Source organism: Gossypium raimondii, chromosome 13 (genome assembly GCF_025698545.1).
Source record: "Gossypium raimondii isolate GPD5lz chromosome 13, ASM2569854v1, whole genome shotgun sequence".
Lineage (NCBI taxonomy): Eukaryota > Viridiplantae > Streptophyta > Magnoliopsida > Malvales > Malvaceae > Gossypium > Gossypium raimondii.
The window spans coordinates 41,067,902-41,086,303 of record NC_068577.1 but is presented as its reverse complement, the minus strand read 5'-3'; positions in this window follow the sequence as shown (position 1 = coordinate 41,086,303).

Sequence of the window (18,402 nt, the reverse complement as noted above, 5' to 3'; positions counted from 1 at the left end):
AAACCGACCATGAATAAATTAAATTATAAATTTAATGGTAGGAAAAGTTTTAAAAGATAATTCTGTTTTTGGAGATGAGAAATTACATCCATTAGATGTTTTGATTAACGAAAATGGTTCCAGATACCCATGGCATAGGCATAGCATGCGATTATAAAACTTATGATCTTAGAGGCAGTTTTTATTTATTTATTTTGGAACTGATAAATAGTGGAGCATCGTATTTTGGGCACCTCCAAACAGCTGGCTCAATCCACATGATACATTCATAATAATATCATATCAATACATTCATCAAATCGGGAATAAGCCTGGAATATGCCCTCTCTACACATTCTTAGTCAAAGAAGTGGGTTACGTATACACCTCACCAAACAACAGATTTTGAAGCCATCAAGATTTTATTCCACTAATTAATATATGATAATAAAATGTTAGACGCGTTGTTAGTGTTCCACCTTTGATTAAAGGTACTGTTTTACTTGGTCTCCCATGTTTTGAGAAGAGTTTAAAGGGGTTTACCACGATTTGTAAGCGAGGTTAAAAATATTAATTATGTATATTGCGCGGCGTACCGTTAATTAATATTTTTAATAGTATTGACACTTTTTTTGTGAGTTTGTGGATTATATATCTACATCAATCGAGACGCTCTCTAAACTTCGTGACTCCTTTTAAACTTTTCTCGAAATATGTGAGGCAAAATCTTCGATTAAAATAATATGTTTCATTGAGAGTTTAATTTAAAAAAAATATTATTAAAAATCTAAAATATGATATCCCTATATAAAAACGGAAATGCTCATGATTGGTGTAGGAGGAAATTAATAGGTTTCTCCAATTTACTTGGAGAGTGAAATGCGAGTAACAACTTTCAAACGATCTAACTTTCCCTTCTACAGCTTCTTCATCATTTTGAGAGTGAGAGCGAGGTGCTTCATTTCTTGTAACATAAAATGGGCCCTCAAAATTAGATCTTTCTCATCAGAATACCTCTGAACCCATCCTGTCCACTCATCTAAGCATCCATGTGAGGAGGTTGATTTCACTTTTTTCTTAAGTGGTTCGAGAGTAATGTAGAATAGGGTAAGTGGGTGAAGATGGGATATGAACAGCACATTCTCTCATTAAGCACAAAACAACGAAAAGCACCCACAGTTGTATGTATGAATAAATGAATAATGCTGCAAGAACACCCTACATTTTTCTACACTTTACCCCTCACTAATACAAATATTAACATTATTTATGATATAGTTTTCTCAACTACTATCTAAACAACATTAATAAATTTTATATCTGGTCCCTCTTTAAGTTTTTTTTTTTTTGTTTTCATCTCTTGTAAAATTTGTGGTTTGAAATGATGAAGTTGAATTTCAAAAGAAAAACACCATAATGGATTTTGTAACATTATCATTAACTTATTTGTATATATTAACCTTTCAAATAAATCAAATAAGTATATTTACATTAATTATAAAAAATCAAAATTAAATATTAGAATATTTAATACAAATTACTTTTGCATCTTTTCAAACATTTATGTATTTTATGTATATTTTAACTATTTTAATTAGATTAAGACCCATTTGGTTTCTAAAAGCTTTTATGCTTTTATTCTCTATTTTCATTTTAAAAATTTAAATATATATTTTATTTTTAAATTGAAAAGATGAAACAAAAAATTGTTTTAAATAATGAAAATATGAATACATGTTTAGTATCTATTTTCTTATGATAGAAACATGAAAGATAAAATAATAATCAAAACTTCAATTATATAGATTTGAACTAAGGTAAGAGATTTCGTATTTAAAAGTTGTTAAAAAAATATTTGTGTTTATACTGGTTTGTTTGGTTTGAAGTAGGGTCAATTCATTAATTAAATTAGGTAAACTACATTAGTAGTCACCCAACTATTAGTAAATTTCTTCTTTGGTCACCTATGTTACATCTGCATTATGACTCAGAACTAGGTACAGTGCTATGCTGGGTTAAGAATATTAGAGAATTTTTAGACACGAACAATATAGGAAATTTGAGTGTTAATATAAAAAGTAGTTAACGCCAATAGGAAATTAGAAAATGCTTTTAGATGAGGAAAATTAATTTTAGATATTGACTAAATTGTAGAAGAATAGAAAGTGTTGTGGCAAAAGTAGGAATTTAAAAGTTAGAAACGAAATACATGGAATTGGTGAGAAAAGAGGAAGGACCGAAGTGAAATTTTACTTAAGTTAGATATGATTCATAAATTGTATTGTAGAAAAGATATAGGATAAAATGGTAATTAGATAAATGAGATAATTATAGAAACATAATTATTATGGGATGAAATTGTGTTAAATTGCCATTGGTGGACCAATTTGCAAAACTATTATTTTAATGATTAATAAAGAGATATTTTCATGGAATTTTGTAAAAATTTGAAGAAATATGAAAAGCATTCATCTGGAATGCAAACTGTCACCTTCAAAATCTCTCCATCCAAACCTTTTCTTTTATTCCAAATAGGTCCTTCCACTATTTTTAAGTCATTTCAAGCTCAAATCCTTTAATTTCTTTGTTGTTTTCTTAGAAAATGCAATAGAGAAGACTAGTAGTCATCTTAATTCCATGAGAAGAGACTCCATAAATGTGTTGAAGGAAAGAGAAAATAAGAATTAGATTTTGATTTCAAGTGATTAAAGTAAGAGATGATGAAATCTTCATGAAATACATGTTTACTTTAATAAGGTAGTATATAAACGTTATTTGATTGTGGTTTTAACATGTAGATATTATATGTTTTTTATATGGGATTGAAGAAAAGATAAGAAATGTGAGGCTCAAATTGAAGACAAAGGAAAAGAAGTGATCAATGAGTAAGAAGAAGGAAAACACATCATCCAAGCCTTGGTTGTAAGTACTTAAATAATTTTACTTTGTTTGACTTGAAGTTTAATCATCAACTATGTTAATTGAATAATTTAATTATTAGTATAAATTTTATATGTATAGTAATCCTTAATGAAAATTTATGTAAAAGATTTAAATTATAGTTTATGTTGTGAATTTGTAATGTTTATATTGAAAATTGAAAAAGGGACTTAAATAGAAAAATGATAAAGTGATGTTGTTATGTGCATTAATTATGAAGTAAATTTACAAGTCAAGTTGTATTTTGAAGAAAAGGACCAAATTGTGAGATTGAAAAGTTATACTACATTTGAATAAATTCCATGGTTCAATAAAAATGAAGCCCGTGTAGACGAGATTAGAACTATTAGGATATAGATGACATGCCATAAAGGAATTTTAGCGCGCTTACTATTCTGTTAAGCACCACAGTGCTCACTACTACGTAAATGCACTACGGTGCTCACTGCTACGTGAATGCACCTCAGTGCACTTTTGTATTTATTTCGTATATCTTAAGTGTTTAGTTTAGTCTACATTGGGCTACTATATGAAATGTGAATTAAGAAACCGATAAAATGTCACGGTAAGTTCTGCAAGGGTAAAAATTTGATCATTAGGGACTAGGTTTGAAATGAAGTAAGTTTATGTTTATTAAGAATATACTAGTTATTAATAATTGAAAGATCTAAATTCTTGTTGTACTTACTAAGCCTTCACCGGCTTAATGCGTTTATTTTCAATGCGTAGGTAGAAATTAATCAAACAAGCTAGGACAAAGATCATGTTTAACACCTCTTACCCCATTCGGTCATCGGACTTGAGCTATGAGATGTTACAAACATGACTAGAGCAATTACCGATGAAAATATAGAAATTATGTCAATCAAACAATCATTTATAACCTAAACACATTTATAATGTGATTCAGAACTAAACCCGAACTTAAATCGAGCTTCCGAAAGCTCTTTTGGCGACTTGAACACATATTAAGACCGAATTGTAAAGTTTTGAAAATGTTGACTCCACATCGTGACAAGGCTTTTCCCACGTTAAGACGTCACCAAGGTAGCCCCGTTACGATGTCGGTCCACTTGATGTCGAGACATCACAAACTATCCAACCGACGTTGCGATGAGAAGAACCCCATGTTGCGACAAGAAATCTATTTTTTGTAAAATGTGGTCCTTTAGTATCTATTTTGTGCCAAGTCAAACCATTGGCACAAATGGTATACATGAGTATTCAAACCTATACAAAACCATTCCAAAGCATAGCATATAACAACCTTATAGTCATCTAACCAATATGCCTCGTTGGCACCATTTCACATCAAAACTATGTGAACCATTCATGTTCTCAAAGCAATACACATTCAAAGACACCATATCATCATCTCAAAACATTACTATCTATCATACCATTTTAGTACTAAGATACCATTCAAGTCAATTAACTATAGCAAAATCACAGTACCAACCATACATTCATATACATAAAATCAAAATCAACATCACATATAGCAACCAAAAGAATTATTTCTAGATTTACATCTATATCCACAACCACACCTATGTACATGCTACATATAATTGGGCCAAAATGAACAAAGGTCTACCAAACCGTAAGACGGGTAATGTGAGCTTTGGTGTGATCTGACTAATCTGACCTTGTCCGGTGATCTACAGGGAAAGAAATGAAAACACGTAAGCATGCTAGTGCTTAGTAAGTTTGTGCGAAAATTTAACTTAACTTACCTCAGCATTAAATAACATAAGTAGTTGAAATTTTAATAACATAAAACATAAAATTACCCTTGGTAACCTTGTGCAATTTCACATTACAAATAACTTAGTTAGTCCAACATCAATGTATAGTTAAGCAAATCACTTTATAATTCGTTACATTAGTAAATCATTGAATACCATGTAAAACCATGTTCATCTTATAATTTTACAATCAAAAGACTTATTCATTCATTTCTTTATATTCATTTAATGAATTGTTTTGCCCGAAGAATTAAAGTAAGAAAATCAACACCAGTACATAGTACATGTATGTATATGGCATGATAGCCAACACCGGTACATAGTACCTGTTGTATTTACATGGCATGAAAGCCAACACCGATAAATAGTACATATTGTATGTATATAGCATGATAGCCAATACCGGTACATAGTATCTGCTTTATTTATATGGCATGAAAATCGGCACCTATACATAGTACTTATTGTATGTATATTCTAATTGTTTACTAATTTCACTAGGACCATGATTCCATTTCTAATCTTCTCAGCTATCATAACATTGTCATATACATGTAACATGATTCAATTAACAATCTATGAATCTTCCATTTCAAATAACTATTAATTTCACACGGTATTATTGCCATACTTATTCTATTTCAATCTCTGTAGTCGCATGCATGTTTTTCTTATTTAGAAAACAATCCAAATACATTTTAAACCGTAATATCATCATATACACATCAATCATTTATACAATAATTTTCACGATCATTCAATACAATACATCTATTCATATTTATCACATATTTCATATATTACGATTTAACCCATTTGATGCCAAAAACTTTGTGTGTGCATATATATATATCATTTCTAACTAATAATAAAACAAGATAATAGAAAATGATATCAATAATTAATAAAATAAGTCCATACAAACTTACCTAAACAAAACAGCAACAAACGCGACTTCAGGCACTACTCCGTAATTTTTCCTTTTTCGCGCTTATCTTCTGATTGATTTAATTATTGATCAAGAAAAAGAAGAAAGTTGGAGAATTCAACAATGGCTTCTCCCCTAATCTCTTTGTTTTGGGGTGATGGAAAATAGAAATGAAAAAGATAATGACATATTTTCCTTTCTTTTACTTACCTAATACTTATTTTATTATTATAAAATATAAAAATTTTATTAGTATTCTCATAATTCTCACACTAAATCGTCCGCCATCTCAAAACATGGCATAATTTCTATTTTAGGTCTCCTAAATATTATTTTAGTCTTTAAGTAACTAAAATGTATAATAATTAACTTTTACATTTTTTTACACACTAGTCCTTGTACCTTAGTTAGTCGCTAAATCGGTGAAACTACTTACCCAAAATCTAATCTACCTATATAATAACTCCGTAAATATTTAATAAAAAATTTTTATGGACTCGGTTTACGGAAAAGAGATCCCAACACCTTATTTTTGAAACCCACCAACTTTAAAGTCGATTCACTTATACATCTACTAATTTTTGAATTAACAAATTCATCGGACTAGAGTTCAATATAATACTATAATTGAATCATAAATATTAATAAATAATATTTATAGACTCGATCTTTGAAAAATGGATTTTTGAAACCACAATTTTCGATACCACTGAAAACAAAGTTGTTACATTGGGAGCTGCTCATCTTATCACATCGCCAAGTTTGGAGAAGAGTATGATACTAACTTTTGGTATAGTTTGGCATGTATATAGGTATTTTGGCATGGGATATGGATATAAAAGACTAATATATAAACTCTGTAAACTTGATCAATTTTGTAAATTTAATCCAAATCCATAACATGTTTGTGTTAAGTTTGAATTGTTAATGTTATAATTTATTTATATGCTTGCAATTGTGGATTGGTTTGAATATGTTGAGGAAATTGGTGTACAAAGACTTAAATGATAAAGTTTGGAAGTTAGCACTTACCCTCCATCCCGAATGACAGAAACCTATTTTGGTATTGATACCATAGCGAAGGTACTGATACTTAGTGGCAAGTATTGGTACTTCAACCTTGGTATCGATACTAATGAATTTAATTCGATTTTCTGAAGCTTCGAAGCTCAAAACAGTATCAATAATTGAAAGATATATCGATACCTACAATAATGGTACCGATACTTCATGCCCAATATCGATACTTGGCAGCTGTTTTTCATAAATAAGTTATTTTAATTGCATGAATGCTTGAAAGATTCATTCGGGCTCATCCCATTATGTAGTGCCAATACTGTTATGATAGTTAAATTAAAATAATCAGTATATAATATTTTGTCTATTGTTAGGACATAATAGCCTTTTACTTTGACAATCAATGTGGCATTCCTATACCTAATTCAATAGTCTGGTCGGGTATAAGGGTGTTACAACCCAATCATTGGCATGGTAGCTTTTAATATTGGCATAATAATAACTTTTAAGAAAGTTGACATGGTAGCTTTTAATACTGACATAATAATAAATTTAGCCCTTAATATTTTTACATTGATCCAATTTAGTCTTGATTCTAAAAAGTTGAACCCTCAATGTTTATACATTATGTATTTTGATCATTTTTGCAATTTTGCTTTTCTTTGTGGCCCTTTCCGACATTGTCCTTACGTTTGATTCAATGAAGAAATGAACAACAAAAAGAACCAAAACAATCCCAATTTTTGAAAAATAGCCAATTCAATTGATTGAAAGTAAAGAGTAAATGCTTCATTAATTCAATTAGCGGAAAGCATATAATCGAATTGAGTGAAAATTTTAAGTTAGTCAAGTTGACAAGTCCTATTTCATCATCCAAACTTAATTTGAATTTTTTTGAATTGAATCAAGTGAAACAAAATTTAAGTCAAGTTGAATCTAGTGAAATTGTTCGAGTTAAATTAAAAAAATTAAACATATTGAATTAAAATCTTGTTACAATATAATTGACTCCTTATTAGAGCTCATAAATATTTGATAACTCTTTCAAAACAAAAATAAGAGAAAACAATACTTTAAAATGAGAAATTTGATTTGATAATGACGGACCAATTTGTATATTCTCGAAATTCATAGGCTCCAAAAGAATATTTACACCTATTTTTTATTCAAGTTATTCAAATTGTAAAATTCAACTTGACTCAAACTTGAAAAACCAAATTACTTATTTGAGTTGACTCGAGATAACTGAATAATTTGATTCGATTACTTGTAATTCAACTTTTTTAATCAAATTAAGTTTTGCTCACCCCTAAATTTAATCTAATTGTAAATTTAACAACTTAAAAAAAGCAAGCTTTGATTTGCTTCTTTAAAGATGGTCAGGGTTGGATCTAGTGCCCTAAATGTAGTATTTTTTTCTTAAGTACACTTGTTGTAATATCCTAAATTTTAGTTGGATAAAAGTGTAAAATTATTTTAAAAATAAGGGAATGACACAATGGTTGGTTGATGAAAGCATGGAAGTTAAATTAAGGTCCTAAGTTCGAATCTTTTCCCTTGCAAAATAATTAAATTTTGCAAAATCCCTTATTTTTTTAATGTGTGTGCCACCCATACCCTGTTGACCTAGGTATAAAGATTATTTTTAAACAAATTTATCAGCCTTTAATCCCATTCTCTCCACCCTATCCGTCGCTCTCTTCCTCCTCTCCTCATTAATTTTCATTTTTTCCCTTCTTCCCCATTGTTGCCGCCGCCCATAACACCTAGTTCTACCATCTCTTTATTTTCTTTTTGCCACAAGATCTTGCATCATCTTCCTCACAACATTTCTTCCATTTTTCCATAAAATTTTAAGCCCCAAATCTGAAATATTGGACCTCCAAGATCGATTCCCATTGTTGCTAAGAAGTGCCATTCCTGCTCCTATCATCTAGTTTGTGTAAGTTCTTCTTTTCTCTCAATTTCTTGATGAATCTTGTGAGTTAAAAACCCAAACTTCCAGACCTGAAATTTAAGGGATTTTAAAATATTTAAAGAGAATTTTTCCAGCTTTCTAAGTGATCTTAAAGGTGGTTTCAAATCATCCCCAATTTGGCCACCGTTGGTGGTGGTGCGCGGGTCTATAGGAAAGAAAGTGGGCTACTGCTTCTTTAAGTTTTCCCATCTTTTTCCAGCGTTATCTTGGGTTATTTAACCCCTCCTAATCAGCCTTTAATTATATATTAATTAGGGAAAATCAATCTTGATCAATCGACAATTCAAATTTGACAATTCAGGAAGCATATATGTGGTTGATTGTAAACTAGTTTATAGTTTCGGTTTAGATATTGGGGAAAGATTGTTAATTGATCAAAAAAAAATTAATAATGTATTAGCTACTTATTTTACAGTATTTAAATGTTTTAGGTGCTGACTTAAATGCCCCAAACCAACAGTGAAGCCGAAAGATGTTCGCGCGTACAATTCACATCAAATCAGTGTAAGAAACCTAACTAGTTTGGATCTTAAAAATAGTTATAATTGTAATGGTTGGATTGAAACCATAAGTGGGTGTTTAGGGGCTATTTAAGAGGCATATTGGTTGGGTTTAATACTAATTTTTATTTTAGGTTAATTTTAAAGCTTATTAGAGAACCCACAAGATTTACAAGTGTATTGCGGAAGAGCGTAAAATAAGGTGTGAGTCCTAACTCAAAAAATTGAATGTTAATAATGATTTTAATGAAATAATTGATGATTTAGCTTGCTGATCAGGCTTGGCTAAATAACTAAGTAATCAAAATTGTAAAAGGCCGAACCAGGTATGTTTCAAGCCCTAACTATTTGGCATGTTAGCAAAGTTGCTAAATTGACTGAATGATTGCATGGTTGATATTGTTGTGAATGGTTAGTTAATTTGATGTATTATTAGTTGTATGTATAGCATGATTCTAAATGAAAATAAGAATTATGCAAGATATATTTATATGTGTAATTTTCTATGTAATGTTTAAAATATTGTTACACATGCACACAGAAAAGTTCGTAAAAAGACATGAAATTGTAATTTGTTAAATGATATCACCTTGATGGTAAATTGAAAGTTGGAACAATGATCCTATTCACTAAAAGTATTTGATAATTCGAGAGCATGTTGAACATGCCAATAAATTGTGAAAGTATTAAATTATGTCTATGTATGAGATTGTATGTCATATTTCATGTGCATTGGGGTGGGTTATTATTGTGGTTGATGGGGGAGTTCTGTGGAAATTCGACGGCATATTAAGTTTGCATTTATTCATAGTTAGTGCACTGCATTGGAGATTCAAGGAGATTTGGCGATTTTATCACATTTATTCGTTATATGGCAGATTTTCTACAATTATATTCATTCAATAGTTTTACCACATAGAGCTTTGCTCGCATTCGTTGGAGTTTGGCAGACGGGTTTTGGGGAACTCGTGGTGTGTAGCAGATGGTTGGGGGTAGGAAATTCAATTTGCATTATAATATGATCATGACTCATTACATTGTTATTAATGCTATTTGCTTGTGATTTATGGTTCTGCGTGTGAATGCTTAAACGTGTGTTAAATGCCTTGTTGTTAAGACTGGCACTAAGCAAGTTAGCTCACCCCATTACTTCAAGCAACTCGTGTAATGAACGGAATTAGGATCGAGTTTGGCATGCAGACGTACGAAGAACTTTGAACTTTTTTTCAAGCTAATATTTTTTTTTTTCGTTTTATTCGAAATTCCCTAAGTTTATTTGGTTTTTGGACTGTAAAGCTATTTGGACTGTGGTTTGGGATTGTTTTTGTTTTTTGGGTTTTCATGCATGCATGTTTTTCATACTTGGGATTGATTTATAAGTATATACTAAAATTGGATTGAGCATGTTACTTGTCTAAATTAATAATTTGTTTTTTTTTTGCTGCAAGCAAGATAACAAAGTATTTTCTATTCAAAAGCCACGACATGCAAAGAGATTTTCTAAAATCACGCTAGTTCTACTAACTTGACTTAAAAAAGGTTGGTTTAATGAATAAATGTTTCCCAAAATAACAAAGGTAACCACAGTTTTATTAAAAGAGAGTGTATTGAAGGTTTCCAACCGTCGATAGAGTAGTTTGTCGCTTAGGTGTCCAATGTGACTTTCACGATTTGGCTATAATGTTTTGGTTGGGTTTTGGAGGATACACTTGTAATCTTTCAAACAGATTGGTTAATAAAATTATTCATGATTTACATTAATACTTTGTATATTGTCCTTACATGGTTTTTGCACGCAAAGAAAAAAGGAAGCAAATGTTACTCACTGGTTGTCTAATATTTAACTAATACTAAGTGGTATTACGTGGTTGGATCGTAATATAGAAAAGCAACTTATATTAGTAGACGAACTAGACATGTCCTTAGTCTAATTGGAAATGAGCAAGCCAACTGAAAGACTAATATATTATCTATCAAGTCTAACTAGGGAGATGTTTTATCTTGGGTATCATAATAGGTGACTCCCAGAAGATAGAAATATAGATGTGACTAATTGGACTGACAATACATCTGACAAGACCTAAGAATAATATATCATAAATTCGTTTATGAATTTCTTCACTTATGACGCTCATAGTGTTGCATACCTAAATCCTGAGTGGATGACGCATGATGTATGCGTGACTCGTACACTTTGATGTAAGTAAAAGCCCGAGTTTGAATAGATAAGGAACCGAAAGCTGGTGTGTTTATATAGCGTCAATCATAATAGTGGAATTCATAGCCCGAGACATGCGTAAATGATATCCTCTTATTAGCATTACATGGTTGATGGAAAGTAAACGTGGCCATGGTTCGTTAGTCTTTGTGATAGATGACTTGAGAACTATTTGATAGTGATTGACTTTGCATGAAGAAAGATATAATGCTTACTATAAGATAAAATAGGACCATGTTGGAAGAATGAATTTTATCTCAAATACTTTCGTAATGGTATGTCGTTGGAGAGAGCTCAGTCACGATACTTTAGTGGAATGACTTCGTGACTAAAATAGTTTATAATTAATATTCAAAAAGTTGAAACTTAATTATAAATCATTTGAGCCTCAATTGCATGTGTCCAATCAATCCTTCTGCTAGCTCATTGAAACTTGAAATGAATTGCGTGTTTGAATCGAAATGAACAAAATGAATAGAAATAGAGGAACGAAAAAAATTAAAAAATGATTATGGTTTTCTCTAAAATAGAATCATTTGGAAATGAATGTGGTTTTCTCAAAATGGAAATGAAAATGTAAATGAGAAATTATTCTTTTGTAAATGAACATGGAGTACTCGAAATGGTCAAAAGAATGAGTTTATATTTTGAGTAATTTTAAAGTTGAAAATGAAAATAAACCATTCAATCACAATGAACAAGTTGAATGGTGAAATATTAAATATATTTCCTCGAAAATTTTACCAAGGGTAAAATCATCATGGGTAAAATTTACCCTTGGTAAAATTGGGATGAAAAATTATTTAATATATATATATTGAATTTTATTTTGAGAAATAGAAAAGTAAGTATTGAGTTGTATCAAATTATAATGTATTGCGTTAAAAGCCCGAGAAATACTTGTGAATGGACTTGATATAGAAGGGGCCCAAAAGCCTCTTATGTAATAAGGGGGGATGACAAGCCCTAGTATATTTAACTAAGGTTGTCGCCTCCTACATCCTAATAGAACTAGGATTTCGTTTTTCTAGCTGAAATAAACTTCTCTAATTCAACAAGAGTTCTACTTTCTCTTCCTATAAATAGATGGAACTGGTAGAGCTATAAACGTAACTTTAAGTAATGGTTATTCTGCCCGAAAATAGAGAGACTTTTTATTCTCTTAGAATTAAATATATTTTTCAGAATAACAATTCTGCCGGTTTCTATTTGAGAAGAGAAATTTTTTTTCCACATAAAAGAATAGAAATTCTAGTTCTGTGTTCTGATTCAATTGGTTCGAGCCCACACTCGAAGCAGTTCATGGTACGAGAATAGTAAAGAAGATCGTTTGGTTGAAAGTTCGGAATGGCAAGGATCCGTCTATCCGAAACACAAGTACGATTTCGGTCTAGGGTTTATTTTTATAAATATTACAAGCCGGGTCGATTTTCAAAATTTTTATTTTTTATTGTGCAAGAAAATCATTTTTAAATTGGATTTTTTACAATAGTCAGCTCAAGCTATCAAAAAATGAATTAATTGTCATTGATATATATCTAGTTCTTAGTCATTTGAAATATAAGGAAGGCAATGTATATTGTGATTGTATAGTTTAATAATAAACATATTTTTAAAAAGAAATATTTTTGTTTTTATTTCTATTTGACATATTGTGTATTAAATTATATTTTTATGTAAAACAAGATAAAATTAAGTAATGTGTAAAAATTCAAGGCTAAATTTTTTATTGTACCAATTTTATAAGCTTCCATGTCATCAATCCATTAACCATTTAATAATTGGAGACTAAAAAGAAAAAAATAATTAGCGATCATTTTATGATAAAAAATATTAATAGTAACACAAGAGTTTATCCAATTAAAAATTTATTCTAACTTTTCAAGTTTATAAAGTTTAAAGGCTAAGTGCAAATAGAAAAAAATCTATTTCAATGCTCAACCTAGCTAATTCAATAGTGTTTGGGTGAGAGATTTATAAGATAAATTTTATTTATATCAAAATTTTAAAATTTAAAAATGAATTTATTTATTTGGATAAATATATCAAGAATTTTAAAATTTATGAGTAACTTTAAAAGGAGATTTAGTAGTTCAATTTTCTTTTTAAATTCCACCTAAAATGTGAATTTTCAATATTTTATTTTATTTAATACACATGATTCCTTTATAAAATAAAAATTAAATAAAAATATTTTCATTTAATTCTAATATTTATTTTAAGATATTTTTAAATTTAAATTTTAACTTGAGTCAAACTCCAAATTTTCAAAAGTTCAACTCATCAACAACCATATTTTATAACAACTTTTCTTTTAATATCTAGATATTTAAAACTATATTTCTGGACTTCACCTTTGAATGCAAACCAACTATATAAAATAAAATAAAAACAAAATAATGTATAGAAAAATAAAAATAAAAATAAAAATAAAGGATGTATTGTTTTAACTTCATCCATGTTCAAGTATGTAGGATAGGCTCATCTTTAAGAAGTTCAATCCCACTAGAAATAAATTTAATTAGTTACTTAACAAATATTATATTCGATAAAGTCTCCCATTTGAAGTAAATTTAAATCTAATTAGCTCATTATCCTTTAAGATAGCTATTGGGAAAAAATTTAGTTCGAAAATAGTTTCTTTGTACAGGGAAAAATATATTTAAAAATCGGGTTGAGTTTTTATCTTTATAGCAATAAACATTTTCTTAAAATAACACCTGTACTTTGAGCGAGACAGATCCTAAAAATTCTTGGCTTTGAGTGTGGGCTCGAAAAATTATGAATCAAACACAAAACCATAAACAATTTTCTTACTTTGAATGGGAAAATAATTCTCTCTTATAGAAACCAGTAGAATTGTTATTTCCGGAAAATAGAATTCATATTTAGAAATAAATTCTCACTATTTTCGGGTAAAATAACAATAGTATGTAACTTATCGTATGGTCTTTTTTAACTCTACCAGTGCCATCTAATTATAAGGAGAGGAGGTGAAACCCTAATTGAATTAGTAAAATACATTTAATGGCTATTTAATAAAAAAGACCAATCCCCTAGTTGAACTAGGAGAGAGGGGTGACTAATATGGTGTGTTTCCCCTCATATGTATTATAATGGGGATTCGGGCCTCTTTTTTATTGAGTTTAATTATATGTGCTTCTTGTAATTTTAGCCCATAAGTTTTTTATTTAATTCAACTTAGTACATGTTTTTTTTTCTATTTCTCAAGATAGACATTATTTATTAAATTAATTTAAATAATTTAATTTTCTAATTAAATAATTTTCCCAACCCAATTTTGACTCTGTTCAAATCATGACAACTTTATCGTAAAAGAATCTTTGAGAAAAAAATATATAATTTCTACATTCAACAGATTCACAATGAACAATTAATTTAATTACATTTTTGAACTTCAATTATTTAATTAAATAATAATTCAAATAACTTAAATTAATTCTCAGGTCATTTCCATACTTAGTGAGAAACCACATTCGTTTCCGAATGTAAGCCATTTCTCTAACTTTGTCATTTTTATCCATTTCTATTCATTTGATTCAACATGCAATTCATTTTTGGTTTCAATGAGCAAGCGGAGGGACCAACTGGACATATGTGATTAAGGCTCAAATGATTTATAATTAAGTTTCAACTTTTCACCTCTTAATTACAAACTCATTTAGTCACGAAGTCATTCTACTATAGTATCATGACTGAGCTCTCCCTAAGTAGATACCATTACGAAAGCTACTCGATCAGTACTCGTCCAATGACCTTTTCATAAGTGTGTTACCCTTAGAGGATATCCTTAATCTCTTTAGGATAAACCGTTCTCCCAATATGATATTATGTTATCTTCATTCATCACAAAGACAAACGATCTATGAAAATGTTTACTTTTCATCTATCATGTAATGCCAATGAGATGATATCATTTACCCATGTATTGGGCTATGAATTCCACTATTTTGAATGATGCTACATACTATAGAAGTCATATACTCAACGCACCAGCTTTCGGTTCCTTATCTATTTGAACTTAGGTTTTTACTTATATAAAATTATATGAGTTACACATACATAGCCCATCATCCACTAAAGATTAAGGTATGCCACACTATAAATATCACAAGTGAATAAATCCATGAACGGATTTAGGATATATTCTTCTTGAGTCCTGTCTTATGTACTGTTAGTCCAATCAGTCACATATATGTCTCTACCTTCTAGGATTCATCCACTCTGATGCCCAAGACAAAACATCTCCCCAATTGGACTTGATATACGTCATATTAGTCTTTCAATTGATTTGCTCATTTCGTGTTAGACTAATGACATGTTTAGGTTCATTTACTAATATAAGTTGTATTTTCGTGTTACGATCCGTTCACGTAATACCGCTTTGTATTAGTTAAACATTGGACAACCAGTGAGCTAATATTTGCTTCTGTTTTGCTTTACATGCAAAAACCATGCGAGGACAATATACAAAGGGTATTAATGTAATTCATGAATACTTTTTTTAAACCAATATGTTTAAAAAAAAGACAAGTGTATATAAACGAAAGTACAACACTTAGGGCACTAGATCTAACAATAACAATATAATGTCCAAGTCAATTTTGATTTTTTTTTATTCTTTTCAAAATCGCTACCAATTGGATAAGACTTAAACTCCTTATATCTAGTTCCCTTATACATAAAAATGTCTCACATTTTCTACCTAAATAAAATATTAACTAAAGATATTAATCATATACAAGTTAAAAGTTCCAACGCAACAATTAACTTTGACTATTCAAAAACGTAGTTCCACGCGATGTTACAATAAAAAAATGGAACAATAGAGTATAACAATAAAAGTTTCTAAGAAAACAGTTTTACAAATACTACAATATGCAAAAGCTCATTAGAGGAGAAAGGTAAATTGAAAGCAACAACACTAGAAGGTTTAGAAACAAACCAAAGATGATTAAATTTGATCAATTGCCAATAACTACATCTTAGCTTTTCCATTGTCAAACTGCTCCAACGATAAACTTTGGTAAACCAATTAACCATTTCCAAAGAACCCGATGAGACCCATTTATAGTTATTTATTACAAATCCAAGTTTATAAATGAAACTAACCTAAGTTATTTATTACATATGCTTACTAACCCTCAAGTTAGAAAGATCCAAACACCTTTAAAGAAACCCAACCCTAAAAAATATGTTAAAGCCAACCCATTTAGTCAAACATGACAACCTATACTAGTTAGTAGATTAATAAATCGAATCAATTAAACTAGTTTAAGTTAAACACTAAACCAAGCTCTCATTCCAATGATCACCATAATTTTTTGGTTATAAACCAAGCATGTCACATACAATCTTCATAAAAGTATGGTATCATTGTAACGACCCAATTTTTTGGAAGTTTAGTTTAGGGATAAATTTCTTAAACTGAATTGTTATGTGAAGTTAGAATGAGACGCTTTCTAGAATGGGCTTGATAGTGAATTGGTGGTTTATTAATTGATATATTTTCATTAATTAGAGGTAATAATTGGTTAGAACTGATAAGTTAGATTTAAGGATTATGGACTAAATTGTAAGGTTAGAAAAACTAGTAGGGTCAATGTGTGAAAACTAGAAAAAACATTTATGTGATGAGAGGTCCTAAATTAGTAATTATCCCAATCCCCTCATAACAAATATTCCAATTTGAAATATAGTTGGAGGGAATGGTCAAATTCTCTCCTATTTTCACGATCATTTCTCCAAAATTTCACTAAAATTCTCTCAAGGATTTAATATCTATCGATTTAAATGAAATGTGAGCTTGATTTTCAATAAAAATCTTCTATTAAAACAAGGATTTTCATTTAAGATTTTTGAATATTTTCTTTTCTTTTCTCTTTGAGTTCACGTTAGATTTGGAAGAGAAGAGAGTGAAGTGATATTTTGATTTCTTTGATTCAATCTTTGTTTTCCAACAAGGTAATGAGTTTTCTTGCAAAATAGTTATGATTTCTAATTCTTGAAAACTATTTTTTTTTTAAATTTTCTTGTGTTTCTCCTTTTCTTTTAGCATTTTTCAAGCTAAAGAGAGAAAACTTTGATTCGAGATTTTCTTATTGTTTTTAAGCTAGTCTTAAGTTTTAAGTTTAAAAATGTGTTGTTAGATTTCAAGTTAGATGACAATTTAGAGCTAGTTCTCTTAGATAACATTGTTAAGGGCTTGATAAGCTTTAGAGAGAGAGAATGTGTGTGTAAGAGCTTGAGTTGTTGAAGGTTTTTAAGTTTTTAGGAGTTCCTAAACCTGATTTTAAGGTTAGATTTCAAGTTTGAATAGATTAGATTAGAGTTCTGTAACACCCCAAAATAGAGCCTAGGAGTTTTAGGGGTATTTTAAGAATTTTAGCCTTAGAGTGTTCGAAATTTTGTGACATGGAATATCAATAATGTTTTCAACTATGGTTTTTAGAAAATTAAATCAATTTCTGAAAATGAGTTTTGAATACCTTTAATTTTGAAAATAGGATTGATTTGTAAAATATTCAAATTTGAGAATTTTTATGAAGCAGTTTAAACAAATTTTAAAATCCAAGCTAAATAACCTCCGTTCTCCAAGTTATTTCACGTAAAACCAACCCCAAAATTTGTGCTTTGCTATCTTTTATTCTCTCTTGCTATTTCAATCAATTTTGAGGTCTAAATCCTAATTCCTTTTGATTTCTATCATCTCTTAAGTTATAAACCTCTATAAAAACTAAGAAAAAGCACCTAAAACACCAAAGTTTCCTCTATTGTCAAGCTTGTGGTTTTTTTGCTTTTTTGATCAAATGCTTGGTTTTTTGTCATCTAAGGTAACGATTGAACTTCTAATTAGTTTTAAACGTTATTTAGTCTTGAAAACTAGATTTTTAGCCATTAAATCATATGCTTTATGTAGACACCCATTTTTGTCCGAGCCCAATTGAAGGCCCATTTGTTCCCTTTAAATTTTTGCTCTCTCTTTGTAACGCCCTAAATATTTTCAGTTTGTTTTGTAAAAATTTACATAAATGAGTATCTACTTCAATGGTTAAGTATTCTAGGTGTGTGTA